Below are 18,843 nucleotides of genomic sequence, written 5' to 3'. Positions count from 1 at the left end.
CTCATGCTGTGACCTGTCTGTGTGCCCCTCCCTTCCTCTGGCATTCCTCAGTGGTGACCTGAACCTTCTACTTTCAGAGCATCTTCCCTTGAGACAGAGATCACACAATTCATCTTAGTCATGAACTGACTGGGTGTCTTTCCTCTTACGCGTAAACTCTTACCACTATGTCTCTATCTTCAAACTCATGGCAAGCTCTACCCCTCCTCCACCCACAAAAAGTCAGGACCATCAATGATTCTACCAACAGACCCCACCCCTACCTATTATCAGCATATGCAAAATGAAATAAAATAGCAATACATTTCCACTTCCAAACAAGATAAAAGAAGATACATTTCTCCCTATCCTTCCCACTAAATATAGCTAAAACCCTTGAATTTTATATATAAAACAAACATAAGATTCTGAAAGGTAGAGAAAAGAAGGCAAACTAACTAGGGAACTCAGAACTCAAGAATAGACATAGCAACGTGTTCCCTGCGTTTTCTTTTTGCTTTCTCTATATCCCCGACTGGATGCTTGAGAAGACTGTCATATGGAGTGCTATTTTTGAAAAAGTTCTGGCAGTTTTTTTGCAAAACTATACATATGTCTGCCCTATGACACATCAATTTCACTCCTAGATATTTATGCAATGGAAATTAAATCCTATGTTCACAAAGGACTTAAAAATAATGTTTATGACAGTTTTATTCACAATAGACAAAAACTAGAAACTGCCTGCGTCCATGAGTAGAAGAAGGGATGAACAAACTGGTATGTTCATCCAATGGAATACTACTCAATAAAGATGTATAAACTCTCAATACTTGCAACAATATGGATAATCTTAACGACGTGATGCTAAGTGAAAGAAGTTAGACATGAGAATAGAACACACTGCATGATTCCATTTATATGAAACTCTAGAACATGCAAGAAAAATTCAATACTGAAAAGGATCAAGATTGTTATTGTCGCTGGGGAATGGGATGGGGATTGTCTGGGAAATATGCATGATGAAATTTTCTAGTATGATGGAAATATTCTATAACTTGATAGGGATTGTGTTACATAGGTATATGTATTTCTTAAATTTCAGCAATTGCAGTCTTATTTGTTCATCATATGTAAATTGCACATCAGAAGTAAAGAACCATAAGGAAATATCCAACTCTAGTTAATGGTATTGGTACTGAAATATTTAGGAAAAAATGTATTTATGTCTGTAATTATTTTGAAATGCAACAAAAATATGATAGATGAATGGATAGATAAATATACAATAAGCAAGCATTGAAAAATGATAACAGTAGTATCTAGGTAGTGAATGTATTTTGTTTGAAATTTTTTATATTAAAACACCTGGGGATGGAAATGGCCATATATACATGATTCTCTTTCAAGATCCATTAATTTTGTTGAAATATTTCTTTATTTCATTACTTGTTTATCTTTTAGCCAATGCCATACTTTCTTACTTATTCCAGCTTTATATTAAGTTCTCCTTTGAGATTATCTTAACTATTTTTGGCCCTTTGCTTTTACTATAAATTTTGGGATAAGCTGATCCATTTTTACATTTTATCTGAGATTTTGACTGAGATTGAATTGAATCTATGAGTCAATGGGGGGAAATTAACATCTTTACAATATTGGATCTTCAATGTGTGGATATACTTTGTTCCTCTATTTAGGTCTCTTTAATTTCTCTCAGTAATGTTCTTAAGCTTTCATGTTGGAAGTCTCTTTTTGGTGTATTCTCTCTTTGTATTTGAAATTGTTTTATTCTATTGAAATGTTACCTTGAAGACTATCCTTCAGGGATCATTTCTCTAGCTCATTACTAGAGAAGTTTCTCTGAAGGTGTAGAGGACCAGAAACCACGGAGGGAGTGCAGTGTTCTCTCCTGGGCCTGAAGCCGGCGCTTGGTGTCGCTTTGCTGCAAGTGCCATTTGCCACTGATGATTGCTCTTCTCTACCTCTGGGGGAGTAAGAGGGAGAGGATGCAGACTGAGTAGGGAAAAAAAAAAAAAGAAAAGGAAGTCACTTTTTAAAAATCTTGATAGTAGTATATAAAAATACAATGAAGGGAACCAGAGATCCTTGGAGAAATGCCTAATTCTAGGACTAGAGCAAGAAATATGTAAGATGAGCCTGGTGCATATTAGAGTACCAGAAAGTAAGGAATTTCTAAAAAACAAAAACAAAATTCCACATAGATGAGATTATGTCAAAGGGACACAAAAGCCAACTGAAAGAGCTCCCTACAATCAAATCTGGAACATTTTGTGAACAAAATATAGTAGTATTGACTGGATTACAACTTAAAGTATAAAATAAATATCCATGAGCCAACGCTCATATCAATGACTAATTGGATAAGTAAATATATAGGGAGAAGAGACATATTGCTCATGCAAAAGGGTTACAAATAATTTATATAGACACACAGCCCTCAACAAGAGGTAGCATAAATTCCAACTCCTTCAGTGTGGGCTGCTTGGAGTGACTTCATTCAGAAGTTCAGAAGAGGAGGTAGGGCCGAGCAAATGGAGAAACCTGACCAACACTACCGCAATCAGGTGATTGAGCTCAACATCAACAGTGATAAGTCATGTTGATAGTATATGACCTTGATATGATGTGATAAAAATAGCACTTTAACCTCTGTAATCTTCCTCCTAAAAAGCCATAACCCCAGTCTAATCATGAAAAAAAAAATCAGTGAAATTCCAGTAGAGAAGGTTTCTACAAAATACCTACCCAGTACTCCTCAAACTGCCAAGGTCATCAAAAGCAAAGAAAGTCCGAGAAATTGTCATGGTCAAGAGGAACCTAAAGAGGTATGACAACTAAATGTAACGTGGGATCCTGGAAGAGAAAAAGGACGTTAGATAAAAGCTAAGGAAATCCGAATAAAGTGTGAACTCTAGTTAATAATACTGTATCAATATTGGCTCATTAGTTGCAACAAATATAATAAATTCTGTTTATTGAACTTGTACCCAGAGGCTTTGATAAAATCACTTATTAATTCTCATAGATTATCTGTATACTCTTGATGACAATCATGTCATATGTGAATAATGACAGTTTTATCATTTCCCCCTTCAATCCATCTATCTCTTTTTTCTTGCTATATGGCTATAAATAGGACCTTACATACTATGTAAATAGAAGTGGTGATAGGAGCCATTGTGTTCCCATATAAAGTAGATATTTTTTCAACATTTCACCATTAAGAACAATTTTTACTGAAAGTTTTTTGTAAATTTTATTAGATTAAGGAAGTTCCCTTCTATTTATAGTTAGCTGCAATTTCTTTATTATCATGCATGTGTGTTCAATTTTACCAAATGCTTTCTGCTCTATCTATTAATATAGTCTTATAATTTTCACCTTTGTTTTATTAATGTAGTGAATTACATTGTGAGATTTTTTTTCAAATGTTAAATCAACGTTTTGTTATTTGAATAAATTCCATTTGGTTGTGCTATGTTCTCCTTTTTACAAATCACTAGTTTAAATTTTCTAAAGATGTTATTTACTATTTTTGTCTCTAGGTTCATGAGAGAGATTGGCATGTAATTTACCTCTTATATTATTTGTGAGAATTTGGTATCAATATATTGCTAACCTTATAAATTACATTGGAAATTGTTCTTCTTTTCCTATTTTTAACAGCATTTGTCTGAGATTGGTGTTATTTCTTTTTTAAATGTATGGAAGAATTTATCCATGAAGCCATCTATGTCTAGAAATTTCTCTTTGGCAAAGTTTTAAATTGCCGATTCAATAATGTTAATATATCCAGGACTATTCATGTTCCATCTTGTGTCAGTTTGGGTATGTTGTGCATTTTTAATAATTAATTTCATCTGAATCTTCAATCTCATTTTCAGAGTTGTTCTACGTCTTTTATGTTGTTTATGATATCTGAAGCATCTATAGTGCCATCTCCTTTTTAATTCCTGTCATTGGTAGTTTATGACTTCTCTCTTTTTTTCTCAATCAAGCTTGTTACAAGTTTATCAATCATATGTTCTTTTTTTCAAAGATTTGTCTTGAGATTGTTATAGGACGTTCTCAAAATCTAGTCCAGTATTTCCTTTTCCATGTCCAGCATCATGGAGTTCCCAAGCATTCATATTCAAAAGGACAATAGAGTTCTTTTAAAAGACACTAAAAATGAAACAAAATCAAATCAACAGAAAACTTCCTAACATTGAGCCTTCTATAGAGTGTATTAGAAGAGACTATGTATAAGGAATAAAGCTTGACAAAATGTATTTGTGAAACTAGCGTGCTTTGGTGAAAGAAAGAATGACATCAAGTAAAAATGCTTGTTGTCCAGTGGTCCCTCTGTCCTCCACTTGAGATGAGATGGTCTGGCCAGGGAAATACAACCTGACAAGGTAGTCATCCTGTGAAATCAGTCATTAAACCCTGGTGGGGGTAATGAGGGAAAGTGGGAAATTTCCCTGGAAGAGCCTAAGAATAGAAAATTTTCTGATCGGTCTATCTGTGTGAAAGCTGGGAATACCGGATTGAAATAAGTGACCTCTTAAGGCTCCCTCCAGCTTGATTCACTCGGAAGTCAGCAGAACCTGACTTAAGACAACAAAACCCTTAGATTCGTTTAAACACATGCACATTTGATTTCAGTGTGAAACTGTCCTGAAACATTAAAAATTCTATTAATGGGCTTTTGCCCTGTTAGTTGAACATATCAAAATACAATAAAAAGTTCACTAAACGTACTTTGTAGAAATTGGAACTTTTAGCATGTCTTATATAACCATCATATATAAAAACATATATTTTTTAAGTCCCCATATGTCCTCCTGTTAAAAATAAAAACTAGTGTTTGGGAATAGCTATTCTCTGATGAAACTATCCATTGACTTCTTCGCCAGACAAATGCAGCTCGTAAATTGACACATTTCAGTCCATCTGTAAGTACAGCGTGTTCCACATCACAATTATAACATAGACATCTTAACTTTAAATGAGACAAAACAAACATAAAATTAGCACTGGTGGGAACCCCCTGCCACTCAATTTGTGTTGGGTTTAACACCTTCTTATTTTATATATCCTTCCACATAAACAGTTTTATATTAGCCCTGATATGGTGCCTTCCAACAATTCAATGTTGAGCTGTTTAAAAGCACTAATTAGCAGCTTTAATACAGAAGGGAACACATGTATTAGAAAAATCCTGTAAACCCAGAATACCCTTTGGGCCCTGCCATTTGTGTATGAAATAACTCAATAAAAAATGTACTATATTGTTAATCACAAGACCTTCCAGGAATATAATCAATCACAGAAGAAATATAAACTGTATTTTTATAAACAAAAGAAGTAAAATGATAAATCTCCTTTAAGCCGAGCACAGAAATCATCACAATGAGCAGATGCATTTATAAAACTAAGCACATTTCATAATAATGATAAAAAATATTACAACTGTACATACATCCAATTGACATATATGCATTGCATTCAATTTTGGTACCACTGACAACACATTTATTAAATTAACACTTCATTTATTTCTTTCTATCACTTCCAACAATACCAAAGCCATCTATACATACATATTAACTTTAACAGAAAATGAACTAAATGATCTCCAAATACTTAGCACTATTTTGAAAATACAGAAAGATTTAATTTTCAAAGGATTCCAGGAACACATTCTTCTATAATCTGGAATGTCCACATAACCTAATTATTTCTTTTTAAATAACATTTAAGATAGCTAGCTATTTATAACTTCAAGAAATGTTTTTCTTTTCTCCAACTTTCCACATACCTTAATCAGATAGTTCTAGCTAATATTTCTAGTACATGTAAATAATTACATCCTTGAGTGCTTTAAAATTAGACTAATTTCTACACCATTAAGGAGGGAAAATGTTTCCAGTTTTTGATGCACTATAAGTGGGAGATATTAATTTCTAGATGAAATTATGCATAAGCAGGGGAAAAGCTTTGTACTGAGATAATATTTAAACATAAAATGTTAAGCATCTCAGGATTTACAAATGATTAAAAGCAAATAGGGAAACACAATCATATTGCATTTGGATTGTGGGATTCTCTCCCATCCATACAATTTTCTAGTCTCTGAACTAAAAAGGATCTTTCTATTTTAAATTGTTTGGTTGTCATGTTAAAATGTTTTGAACAGTAGCAAAGACTCAAAACCAAAGAAACAGCATATTTCAGTAAATATGTTTATGCTATGTCATATAAATTGATTATAAACAGTAATCTTTTGTGTTTTTATCTTTAATACTTTGTCATTTGCATAAGCAATGTAATGTCTAAAGCAAGTTGTGAAAACTTGAAGGCAATTAACCCATGCCAAGTTATAGATAATATTTACTAATATAGTACTTACTCAAACTTTACTGTTTGGGGTTAATAGCCTTTAAAAATTATACTGACATGATGGAATTGTCCCATTTTAGGTAGAAATTTCCACACAATGATTATTTTCCATTTTTTCAGCCTTTTTCCACTATTAGAAACAGATTTGGTCAAGGACCTCACATATTTGCTATGAATAGATTTTAATGCACTTTCTCCAAAGGAATAAAGCAGGCTGACACTTGGGTTTGTTTCTCCTCTCATGCCTTGCTTTAAATGGTGTTTTATGTTACAGGCTAATGAGTATCATACAGTGCATTTAATGTACTTAATGTATAGTATTTCACTAAATACACAGAGCGTTTCTTTTTGGGGGGCTGCCATGACTCTCAGGCAGTTTTATGTACGCTGGGAATATGTTTACATTCATCGAGCCTTTTAGAGATGGTGTCTCTTCTTTTGGTAAATATGGAGTTTCATGTAACATTTGTGACAGGTGACGCTGTCTCTCAGTGTCATCTGTCTGCTACGATGGAATTGGGGTAAGACTATAAGGGTTTAGGTAAGGGAAAAAGACAATATTTCCAGTTCTATGGAGAACTGGCCTGCTATGTTAAATGTTATGACCATTGTGTTCATTTCCTAAAACTGCTGTGACAAAGTACCACAAACTTAGAGATTTAAAACAGAAATTTATCGTGTCATAGTTCTGGAAACCAGAAGTCCCAAAGCAAGGTGTTGATAAGAACTTGCTCTCCCTGAGATCTGTAGGGGAAAATCGTCCTTTGCCTCTTTGTAGCTTCAGGTGGTAGACACCAATCGTTCGCATTCCTTGGCTTGCAGCTGTATCACTCCAATGTCTGTCTCTGCAGTCATACAGTGTCACTTTCTGTGTGTCTTTACATTGTCTTCTTATAACAACATTGAGCTTATTTAGAACCCGCCCCCCCTACACTTCAGTATGACTTCATATTAACTGTTTTCATCTGCAATGACCCTATTTCCAAATAAGGCCACATGGTGAGCTAGTGGGGGATAGGACTTCGACATATCTTTTTTTTTATTGGGGGGGGGGAGATACAATTCAACCCACAGCAATTGTTAACTAATATCAGCTGTAAACCTAACATAGCATGCCCAAGCCTACATTGCTAGTGAGAATCTTTCACTGGATTTTCTCCTTTCTTCTTGTGGGTGTTTTTTTAGACACTAGTCAGACAGAAGGAAAAGGAGTAAAGTAGAGAGGGTAGGACCGGTAAAAATCACTCATAGACCATGAATGTGGTTTTGGAAAAATTAAGATGTACAATCAGACAGAAAAAATGAGAGAAGTCCCCTCTTTATCTTGCCACTGTTACAAACTCTTTATTCTAAGAACTTCCACTGAAGGAATACTCCCTCACTCCACTGGGCAGGCTCTGCTTTCCATTAGTTCTATCCTGTGGAGATCAATAATCTCGAGAGTCATTGACATCCTCCAATTCATCAGTGGAAAAACTGCCATTGAAAAAAAAATAGTGAAGAAAGGGCCCAGAAACAATGTGGGGGGAGTAGATTTGCATTACCTCCCACTTCAACGTTTGTCTTCCAATTCCTTTCTGTAGAGTATTAAATGGTGTTTGGCTTTTTTTCCTTTTTTGTTTTTCTTTTTTTGAAGAGGAGGAGAAGTCAATGAGATTTTTGAAAGGGCTTGGAACAGAGAGGTCACTCTTGAACAAATGACATGGAAGGCAAGATAAATTTACATTTTTCAGACCTCATGAAAAACAAGGCCAGCTTTGTCTGGGATTCACGGAGTAGTCACTGAAGGTACGTCTCGGCTGCCCATTGGTGCTGATGGGGTACAAACCAGAAAAACACGAGCTGAAGAGAGTTTATATGTAACTGCATGTTGATCATCCCCAACTTCTCACAAAGGCCTTTCATTTCCATTTGGAATGAGGATAGGATAACCTAGATAGGCCAGCCCCTCGGTCACCAAGCAAAACACCGACTCTTGACATTTGCCTAATTATCCTTTCTCATCATCAGTCATTTCTGGAAGTCTCAGCTTCACTCAGATGCCAGATATTTCCGAAATTAATCATGTCATTGAAAGCGGCATCTTTTCATGTAAATGGACTTTATTATCTGGATCAGAAAGCCCCCCCTTTGAGCAGCGAAAGCCCATTTGTAGGGAAAGTGTCTGAAATCTGACATGCTGCCTTCCCAAGAAAGATTCTTAGTGTTGACCTCCCAGCAAGCACCAAGCATTCCTCACTGTGAGTTTGTGAGTGTGTGAGAGTGTTTGTGTGCGTGTTTGCAGCTAAGAGCCTTGGGCTGGCTGCATGCTAATTTGCCCCATTGTTTCAGGGTGACTGCCTTTCCACTATTTAGGAACAAAGCCTTTTTGCATAAGCCTCTATGTACAATTATTTTATGTTTACTTCGAGGGCCATCATCCTATCTTTATTGCAACTATATTAGGGGACGCCAGAGCTCCTTTGTCTCCTTGTAAGGCTGCAGATTACAGACAGGGGTTTAGCATGTTAGCCAGTACACTCCTCTTTCATTTAAAGGCATTTTACAGATGTTTGAGGATCCTGGACTAAATCAACACGTGGCCCTGCTCTGCTTCTCTCCAAATTCAAGGATGAGAGGAGGAAGAGGCTTCTGAGAGCTGGGTGAAGTGCCGTCAAATTTAATTTCTAAGCATAGAACATTTGGCTCATAAAGGATTGACAAATAAGGAATAGAAAGCAAGAAACTTACACTCGTAAAAGTATCACCAAAACATTAACAGGGCTTCTAAAAGGGATGCACACTCAGATTCACACCATTGGCTGGGACATATCAGCCAATTAGCAAGAAGGCGTACCTGATGATGAACTAACTTTGTAACACCCGCCCAGTGTCCCCCATCCTGTGTATGGTGACGCAGAGAGAAAATCCATTCTACATTTCATATTCACTTTTCTTTTATTCTGTGCTTTAACAACTGGCTGTTAACAATGGGGCATTTTTTCTACGAGAAGAGTGAAAAAGAGTGATATTATTAACATACAACCCTTTTCTCCTACGTGGAAATGAAATTAATGTTGTGACGTAAACTGACAAAAAAACCCCAGGAAATTAAAAGTTAAGGCTGAAACTCCTATGTGATGGTTTTTCCGTTTTTGGTCATTGTCAAATGAATTTAGTGAGGATGATTTGCTGGAGGAAAGACCCGATCGTGGAGTACCTCAAGGAAGAGAACGAAATATATATTTTTAAAAACTTTTTGCTCCCTGAACTGAGGGCAAACCTGAGTTTTACCTGCACTTTCTCTTATCCACTTCCTTTTCCTAAACCTGAAAATGTTCTTAAAACAAAGGAAAACAAAATACTCTTCGTAGTCTTTAAAAAGGCTAAGTAATACTTTTCTCAGTTTCCAAAACAAACCAACATTGACCCAAGCAGATCAAGAATATCTTAAATCAGAATTGGTAGAGAGCACAGATTATTTAGAATTTGGAAATACAGCTTTGGACTGTTCCATTAACATCCAAAGTCCTATAAGAAAAACAAATATAAAAATCAACTTTTGAGGGATTGTATTTAAGAAAGATCTTAACCCATCCATTCTTTGTAGTGTTTGAAGACCAGCCAAAAGGGAGAAAAGGGAGTGTAAATTCAAGGAATGAAGCTCTAGGCACTAGGCCAGCAACCCTGAGCATTCATCTTTCCCCCTTGCTAAGAAGAATGTTTCTGGGGAAGACATTTCACAGGGGGCTTGCACGCTCTCTCGGGGCTTTCCTGAACTCCAGAGCGATTGTGAACTTTACCTTCCTTTCTGCATCTGCCTTCAGTCATATTAATCTTGAGCTCCTTTCATCTTTGGGGTTTATTGTTACAAATATAAATGGCTTATTCTGGTGCATTGCCATTCTTTGTGTTTTGATATATCATCTCCATTATCTTATTTTGCGATAATACCACCACTGCCTGGGCTGCTTGTGAGTTCCATAAGTTTTTGCACATAGCTTGTTAGGAAGTTGTTAAATTCCATACAGAACAATGAACCATAAGAACTAGATTATAAGCTTCTTGAAGGCATGCTTACCACCTACAATGACAATTCTTACAAAATCAAAAGACAGACCTGATATATGGTCAGAGGAAGGATATGCTTCTGATGTATGAATTTATTCATATAAAAAAAAAAAAACAGCATGCCATAGTTGAAATCTGCACTACTTAACAAACTTCAAGACATTGCTATCTGGCATTATTTGTAATATTGAGCCGATAATGCAAACACACAGGCTTAACTTGTCAAATTGGACAGTAATCATCAATGAGAAATCATGTGAGATGTCCACAAAAGACCATTTTTATCCACCAACCAATGGTTTTTATCTATTTTTTAGGAAAATGTAAACTGAAAATTTTGCTCTTTCTTCCCTGCCAATACAGATGCAAATATATAGTCAAAGATCGGTCAAGTCTCAATCCCTTCCAAATGGTGAGTTAAGTATCCTTTAAAATTTACTCTTATTTGTTAGGCTCAAACCATAGGTGGGTGGGTTACCTGTGTTGTATTCTTATGGAATTCCAATGCCTAGGAAGTGTAAGAGTTTGGAGTGACCTGGATTTATAAAGAGATGAGGGAGGGTCTATGACACAAGATGGCAAATAAGCTAAAGGTAACTTTTAAGTCCGTATTGTCCACTAGGAAATCAAGAAAGCAGGGAGCAAAGCAGAGTTCTGCTCTGAGATCAGTTAGAGAAGTCATTAGGATTCCAAAATTGTTCTGATTTGAAGTCTGATTCCTGGACCGAGGTATTTTTGTTTTGGGTGTTTTTTTTGTTTATGTTTTGTTTTTGTTTTTGGCAGGGGGAGGACTGTCTGCAAACACCAGAGCCTTCTCTCTCTGCTGCTTTGGAAAAGCAGGATTTTTTTTTCTGCAAAGTGAAGTCAAGTCATTAGAATGCCATAGTCCTTGTCTTTAAGAGAGCTCTAGAGGATGGAATTACAAGGCCTCTCAGCTAAATGCCAGCTAGGAATTTGTAGTTCAGAGCTAAAACCCTGTTTCATCACTTTTGGCCCCTATTTCTTATATATAAAGTATCCTATAGTATTTGGCAATCTCCTATAGTATTTGGCAATAAGCTGCAAGGCACACTGGAAAGAATTTCTAAGATGGCACCAAGGTATGAGCCCGTGGCATCTGTCTTGTTTCTCAGTCATCCTAAAACCAGTGACTCTACGATTTTATTATCCATCTTAATTTCAAATGCACGACAACCTCAGACCCTGGGAGGAGGCATCTGTTGCTTTGCTTCTTTTCTAAATTGGAGTAGTCAAAGCAATCTCAAAAACAATTTCAACAATTCATCTAGTCTTCTCCCCGAATCTATTCAAGTTTCAGCCCTGATTGCTGCATGAGTAAGTGAAATAGTTTGTCTACTTCTGAAGAAATATTCCATACATTACAGTCGGGACACCTACATAATGACAATGGGCACGTTTGTGAAATACCTCCTATCAGGGGAAGCCTATAAATATTCATCATTTTATAGCTTAATGTTCCATGTTTTCTGTCATTCATTTCCTTAAGAACTTCAGAGGAATGCCATGTAATTTTGTTATTAGTATATTTCAGCTCAATGTTAGTGTGCTTTGCTTTACATGATATTAATACATATGCTGCTAAAATGTATATGTAAATCCTTTCACTTTTTGGTAAACTTGGTCTTGATTTTCTATTGAATTATACTGAGTTCAGAAATTATAGCACTTCATTGTGAATAATTTCTTTTTGTTAGTTACCAAATACTTCAGGGCTAATTCAAGACATTTAATTCATTGAACATTTAACTGTCTACTATATGTACAGTGCTGTGCCAGTAAAATTGGACAAGTGCTGGCCTTAAGAAAATATACACTTTAGACAGAGAGCTATACAATAACACACACACATATACTCATGCATTTTTCATAAAAACTGTATTTCCTCATAAGAGCAGCTTAGCACAGTGGTTGACAGTACGGGCTCCGGAACCAAATTACCTGTGTTCCAAGTGCTGCTCTACAACTGACCAGCTGTAAGACACTTATCTGTGCCTCATTGACCTCAAATATATAATGGAGTTAATAGTAGAGCCCACATCAAGGGGATTTCTCAAAAATTATATTCAGAGAGAACAGTATCTAGAACCTAGCAGGCACTAAATAAACATGAACTAATGTTGTTATTTCCCCATCTGTAGATAGGAATAATAATAGTACCTTCTCTATGGAGTGGTTGGGATTATTAAATAAGTTAAGGCATTTACACTTTTAGATCCTGTCATTTTATCATGAGCATTAGAGATGTATCATCAAAATGCTATCTATATGGAAGCACAGAGGGAATGGAAGGACCGGTTTAGTTATAAAGTATTGGCAAAGGCTTCGGAAAGGAAGTGAAATTCAAAATGGTCTTTAAAGGATGAGTAGGATTTTGATAGGCAGGGAAGACAGAGGAGGGCTTTTCTGGAGAAAACAAACAAAATAATCTGAGCGATGGTCCTGAAAGAGAATAATGCATTTGGGGCTGGAGTACAGGGGATGGATGTGGGAGGTTACCAGGTGTAGGTATAGAAGAGATGATGGAAAATTAATCTGGAAAAGTGTTTTAGCCCATATGATTGAAGGCTTGCAGTACTCTGCATAAACATACAAACAAATAAATGGATTTCATACTGTAGGCATGAGAAACCCAGTGAAGTTTTCTTTAAGGATAAGAATAACAATCACATGATCTAACCCATTTTATATCACCTTGATAGCAAGTTGGAAGGTAAATCAGAGAGAAAAGAGGTTGGAAGCAGGAAGCTGAACAATAGCAAGACAGCTACAGCAACGGTGCAGTGAAGAGATTAATAAATAAATAAATGGCAGAGACACAAAAAGATTGAGTGGGAACCTATAGATCAATAAATCACAATGTTAGGATTTTATTTGGAGTCTTACTAAAAAAAAGTTTGGAAAACATTTAAGACATTTGTAAGACAATGCTAAATATGAACACTAGCTATATATTTGATGAATTAAGGAATTATCGCTATTTTAGGGGTTAAAATAGTATTATGGTTATATATTTTTAAAAAAGAGTCCTTATCTTGTACAGAAATGTATTGAAATATTTGTGGCTAAAATTACATGGTATCTGAGACTTAGCTTCAAAAGTGATTTGAGGTATGAATAAAACAAGAGTGATTTGGGAGCTGGGTAATAGGTCTAGGAGGTTTGTTATTCCGTATTCTTCTGTGTCCAAATTCACCATGATGAAAAAGTTTTAGAAAGAGAGAGAGAAAGCAGCATAGCAATGGGAATGGAAAAGAAGAAACGGGTTTCAAAACCATGAACTGGTAGCAATCAGAGGAGCTAGCAGCCATTTGCAAGAAGAGATAGACAGGATTCAAATTTAATACCACATTTCTGGCTTCAGTGACCATGCAGGGGATAATGATCATGACCAAGAAAATAATAATATGATCTCACTTGTGAAAGTATTTTACAGTTTACAAAATGCTCTTGAGTTTGCTTTTATTTAATCCTCAGAACAGTTCTGTGAGATAATACCTTCATTTGACAGATAAAGAAACTGAACCTCATGAATTTTACTAGTTGAAACCTGGAAGCAGGTTTTAGGGAGCAGTGAATGGAGGCAGGGTCACAGTATGCCTTTTGTGGGCCTTAGAGGCACTTTTACCTTTGTGGACCCATTCCTCCTTAAAAAATGTTAAATTATATTTTATGATTGTGTTGGTATAAAGAATGTATTAACAATACATATTAAAATATTTTCTTTGACCTAAAAGTTCACTTTTTGTTCTGATTTTAAAAGAAATTAAAATATTTTTGTGGGCTCCTAGAAGTATTGTGTGCTCTTGATACTGTATCTAATAGATAAGTTGGTCCTGAATGGAGGGAAAAGGACCTTGGAAATCTTCATGAGAAAACTTAACTCTTATTAGAGTCATCTCCATAAATACTGTATATTCTGACAACACACACATAGGCGAACTTGAGGAGCTCTCCTTTTGAAGATAGTATTCTTGACTATTTTAAAGAGATGGATGCCTTTGTGATATCAACAATCACCTAAGGTATGCCATTTTCTTAACTACAGAGTAATCATTCTCATTCAATAGCTTACAATTTGAAGTTCAACTTTTGGATGTCAAGATGACATTTTTTTTGCACTTGAAAGACAACTTCTTTAGGAATCTCTTTGTATCAATTCTCTTCCACCCACCCAGATATACACTGGGTGTCATTAAGGGGAACTTAAAAGAACAACAAAAAAAGGATGTCAAACTTAAACGTGCCATTTCTTCTCTGGCAAGCTAGTGTTGGAGTATTGACATTCCATCCAGAGTCTAATGGTATTCCTAAAATTTTGTTCAGAAAATTCTTAAACAATATTAATAGCTAATTCACTCTGAAGATATTTCCATCTTGGTACTACTGCAGAGGGAAACAAAGAATTTATTCATTTTAATGGGGAAATAACACATTGTATGTCAATAATGTTTGACTTCTATATCAGTTGTTTTCTTTAACATAATCTGCTTTGCTAAGTTAAATCATGGCATCATCAAATCAGTTACTCATCAAGGCGGACTGCAGATTTTATCTTATTTAAATGTTCCAAATACCATTTGCCTGAACTTGATGACTGTTATGCTTCTTATTTCTGAAAAATTCTTTATTATCATAGGTTATCCTAACCCAGAAAGGGAACTATTTATTCCTTTTCCTTGTATTATTTCTCAATACTCTAAGCCACTCCCTAACCCTTCACCAACCGTTAATCATTCACACACACACACACACACTCACCCTTTCTCACATAAATTTCTTTTTTACTTACTATATTTAAAAGAATGAATAGCTTCAAACATCAGACAATTCTTACATATTTACCAAGAATGAGGGGATTCCATGGACAGCTTCAGGCTTGACAGTTTAAAATGTTGTTTGTTTCCCCATGTGAGATAAGATGTTTTGCTTTCCTTATATTTATTTTCCTTTCATTGATAAAATAGTTTCCCTGGTTATCATTGAGTGTGCGCAGGATGAGAGCCACCCATCCCTTACTGCCTTTTCCCTTAGCTACACCATATAGCGCAGCACAACATCCCCCGTAAATCAGCTATGGCCCCCAAAACAACCGAAGTTGACCCACAGGTCTTCATGGCCTAGAGAATGGCAAGAATCCAGACCTTGTTATCCAGGAGCCACTGCTCAGGGACTGAAAGAATGAGGACAAACAGAGCAGGCCTGGCTCACACGGAATATGGCTTTCCAAGAATATGCTGACACTTCCAGAAGGTCAGAGTGGGCAAGATGCAGGTTGGAAAAACTAGGAACATATTTAGTTCATAATTTGTAGGTTTTCATATCTTTGCTTTGCTACATGTAGAAATGGACTCAACCTAAGTAGCTTGAATCAGTAAGATGAGAAATGAGAGACTAGCAAGACTAACTTAAACAGAATATATTAATGTGCATACAAACACACACACGCACACACACCCTCAAAACTATTGCCTGTATTGGGAAGTGAAAATTTATAAAAGAGAGGCAGACATAAAAGAAGAAATTGTTTATTTGTTTGTTTGCCTTTATAAAACCCATTTGGGAGAAACATCCTTATATATACATCAGTTATCTGGCTTGTCCCAGTTACACTGATGCTAGAGATGTCCTTTGTTAGAAATTAATGTGTGTAATAAAGTTTTACATTTTTCATATGTTTTGAAGTATATGAGCTATATTTCTTTTGACTGCATAATTACTTTTTGTACACAAGAAAAATGAGGTGCTTAGCCCTAAGTAAATAACCTCAAAACAAACCAAGAATAATAGTTACATTCTTTTCATCTTCTAGGCTGTATACAATAAATATTTCCAGAAACTTTTTAAGTTACATTATTGTGACTTAAAAAAAAAACCCTTATATTGAATCAGAACTAATTTCAGACAAAAATACATCCATCCCACCCCTATACTGATATTTTGCTATATATTTGTTGAGAGTGTAGACTAATTACAGCTACAGCTTTTTCCTAATTTACATTAATTTCCAAAGTGTTTTCCACTTATACTCTGAAGGCATCTTTTATTCAGAATAAACTCTTGGAAAAAATAAGACAATAGACTTAGGGCATTTTAAGTAGTGTCCTTTCCTGGATAGGTGCTTCAATAACTCCTAAATTCTTGCAGAAGAGAATATATCAACAAAATTCTATGTTGTATTGATCACAATCCCTCTTCTTTGGATAAATTGCATCTTTAAGGCTAAAGCATTTGGCTGCTTCTAAACAAAGGGGTTCCTTTTTTTAGATAAAGGAAACTAGTTCTGTCATTCATACTTTGAAAAGCCAACTGGATCTTTAGAAATATTTATGTGGAGGATGTAAAATCTTAATTAGAGTGGGAAGAGACAGTGCTATGAATACTAACTTATTAAAAGACCCCTAACTCTTTTAGTGGCTGGCTCCACTATAATTATCAGACTTTCTTTTTTCTTTTCCTTCTCCAGTAATACTTACTATGACCTTGATTTTTGAAAAATAATATTATTGAATTTGGTAAAGATGTTCTAAGTTTTGCCAAACTTGAATAAACCAGGAAAATACTGGTATTTTAAGTTGCTCATGATAGACTCCACATAAATAAAGCACCAATGTCATGTAATTTTCCCTCATCTTGAAAATTATAATTATAATACAATTTTTTTCTAAAAATGCTTAGGAAAATAAAACTATGTTTCTCTCCCTCTCTCTCTCTCTTTCATAGACTAAAATCTGTGTGTGTGTGTGTGCATGTGTACATGTGTACATAGCACAACAGTAGATGCTATATATCCATATATTAACAGTAGTTACCTCTGTAAATTAGACTTCTCTATGTTTTTATTTTTTCTCATACGTTCTTGTGGTTTTAATTTTTCTATAATAAATTATTGCAATTTTTATAATAAGGAAAGTTATTAATTTTTTAAAGGTTGGTTGTAACTTTCTAATAAGATTTATGAAATGAGTTAAAAGGAAATTTGAAATCTCTTTGCAAAATAGAAAATATTACCTTTTATTTAGAAATCATATCTACATTGGGGACAGTGGAAACAGATAGGGTGATGTGTTAAGAGCAAAAAAGTAAAGATAAAAACTCAGTAAGGGCCTGTGCCAGGCAATCATCTGCCTCCGAAAAGTTGGAAAAGGGAGAATGGATATAAGTAATCAGAAAAGGATTGATCAGAACAAATAGAAAATATATTGAGAGAAAAGAGGCTGGTGTGAGAAATTACAGTGGGGATATTTTATTCATTCAGGATGCTCGTTTGTTTGCTCATTTATTTGTTTGTTTAAAGAACTAGCTTCTGGAGAATTATAGCGCAACACCAGCAGCAAACACTGAGGGAAGTGGAGAGACTGAAGAGAGAAATTGTTTCAAGTTTCCAAACACTCTGAGTTTCCAGAAGGATCATTCTCTGCAGTGATAGAAAAAAAAGACTTAAAGTTACCCATCACTCCTGTAGAGCGCAGACCACATGACTGTGCCTTGAGTGTATCCTCAGACAGAGAGACTGGCTCAGTTTTTTTCCTTCATTAGTCAGTGTCTACCATCGACACAGAAACTCCTCATCATTCCGGTGGGTTGTAAAAAGTGGCCAACAGGCCATGTTTCGTTCCATCTGACTTTGCTAAAACTCATCACTAGGAGTGGGGGCTTGGTTCTTGGACTCTAAATTTTGCTAGCAGGTATCAACACATCTCTCACACGCTCATTTTTAGATATTGGTTTAACAGTTCTCAGTGGATTCCCATGACCACAAGCATGAGTCCCCCTGCTCCCCACCTTCACAGGTCTCCCCATGCCCTAACACGCCCTCCTCCGCATTCAGTACCACCTTCTCTAGGGCCCTAAATACTCAGCATGCATTTCTAGCTTTTGGATCTAGCTCGTTTTGCCCATTGTGACAGAGGTACTCTTTCTAGAAACATCTTCTATCTTCCCTTAAAGATTCCATCAAAGACCCACAAAATTCCACACCATGCTGAACAATCCCATCCCAAAGCTATCTATGAACTTCACTATGTCCAGGCTTTTAGTGCAGACTGCTCATCTCCCCATCTAGATCTGGATCCAGTCTCTTGGGAGAGGAAGTTGGCCAGGACAGAGAGAGCACAGAGTATGGACAGTCTACACGGATGCATTATGTGAATTACTTGGTGGGGGTGGAGGGGAATCCTGCTTCACTCTCACCCTCATATCCTGCAACCATATAAGGGAACCAAGAAGGAAACTGTTCCAGAAGTGAGACCTACATGCTCACATCTGGCTGACCCGTTCTCCCAGAGTGCAGGTCTGCAAGCCAGGACCTTTTCAAAGGGATTGAGCTCAGGCTCTCTGCAAAAAGACTTTCTGTTTTAACCTCTTCCCACCTCCTGTTCCCACTCC

The 18,843-nt window shown here is 35.9% G+C and overlaps 1 non-coding gene across 1 annotated transcript; it reads left to right on the top strand.

Annotated features, from left to right (window-relative positions):
- Positions 1–1,791: 1,791 nt before the first annotated feature.
- On the top strand, positions 1,792–2,004 carry LOC142870234 (small nucleolar RNA U3). The gene has a single exon (XR_012918674.1). It is a non-coding gene; the product is annotated as a small nucleolar RNA U3 (small nucleolar RNA).
- Positions 2,005–18,843: the final 16,839 nt, after the last annotated feature.

The sequence above is a fragment of the Microcebus murinus genome, chromosome 3 (assembly GCF_040939455.1).
Source record: "Microcebus murinus isolate Inina chromosome 3, M.murinus_Inina_mat1.0, whole genome shotgun sequence".
Lineage (NCBI taxonomy): Eukaryota > Metazoa > Chordata > Mammalia > Primates > Cheirogaleidae > Microcebus > Microcebus murinus.
Note: the sequence above shows the minus strand (reverse complement) of the source record. Positions and strands in the feature narration are given on the sequence as shown.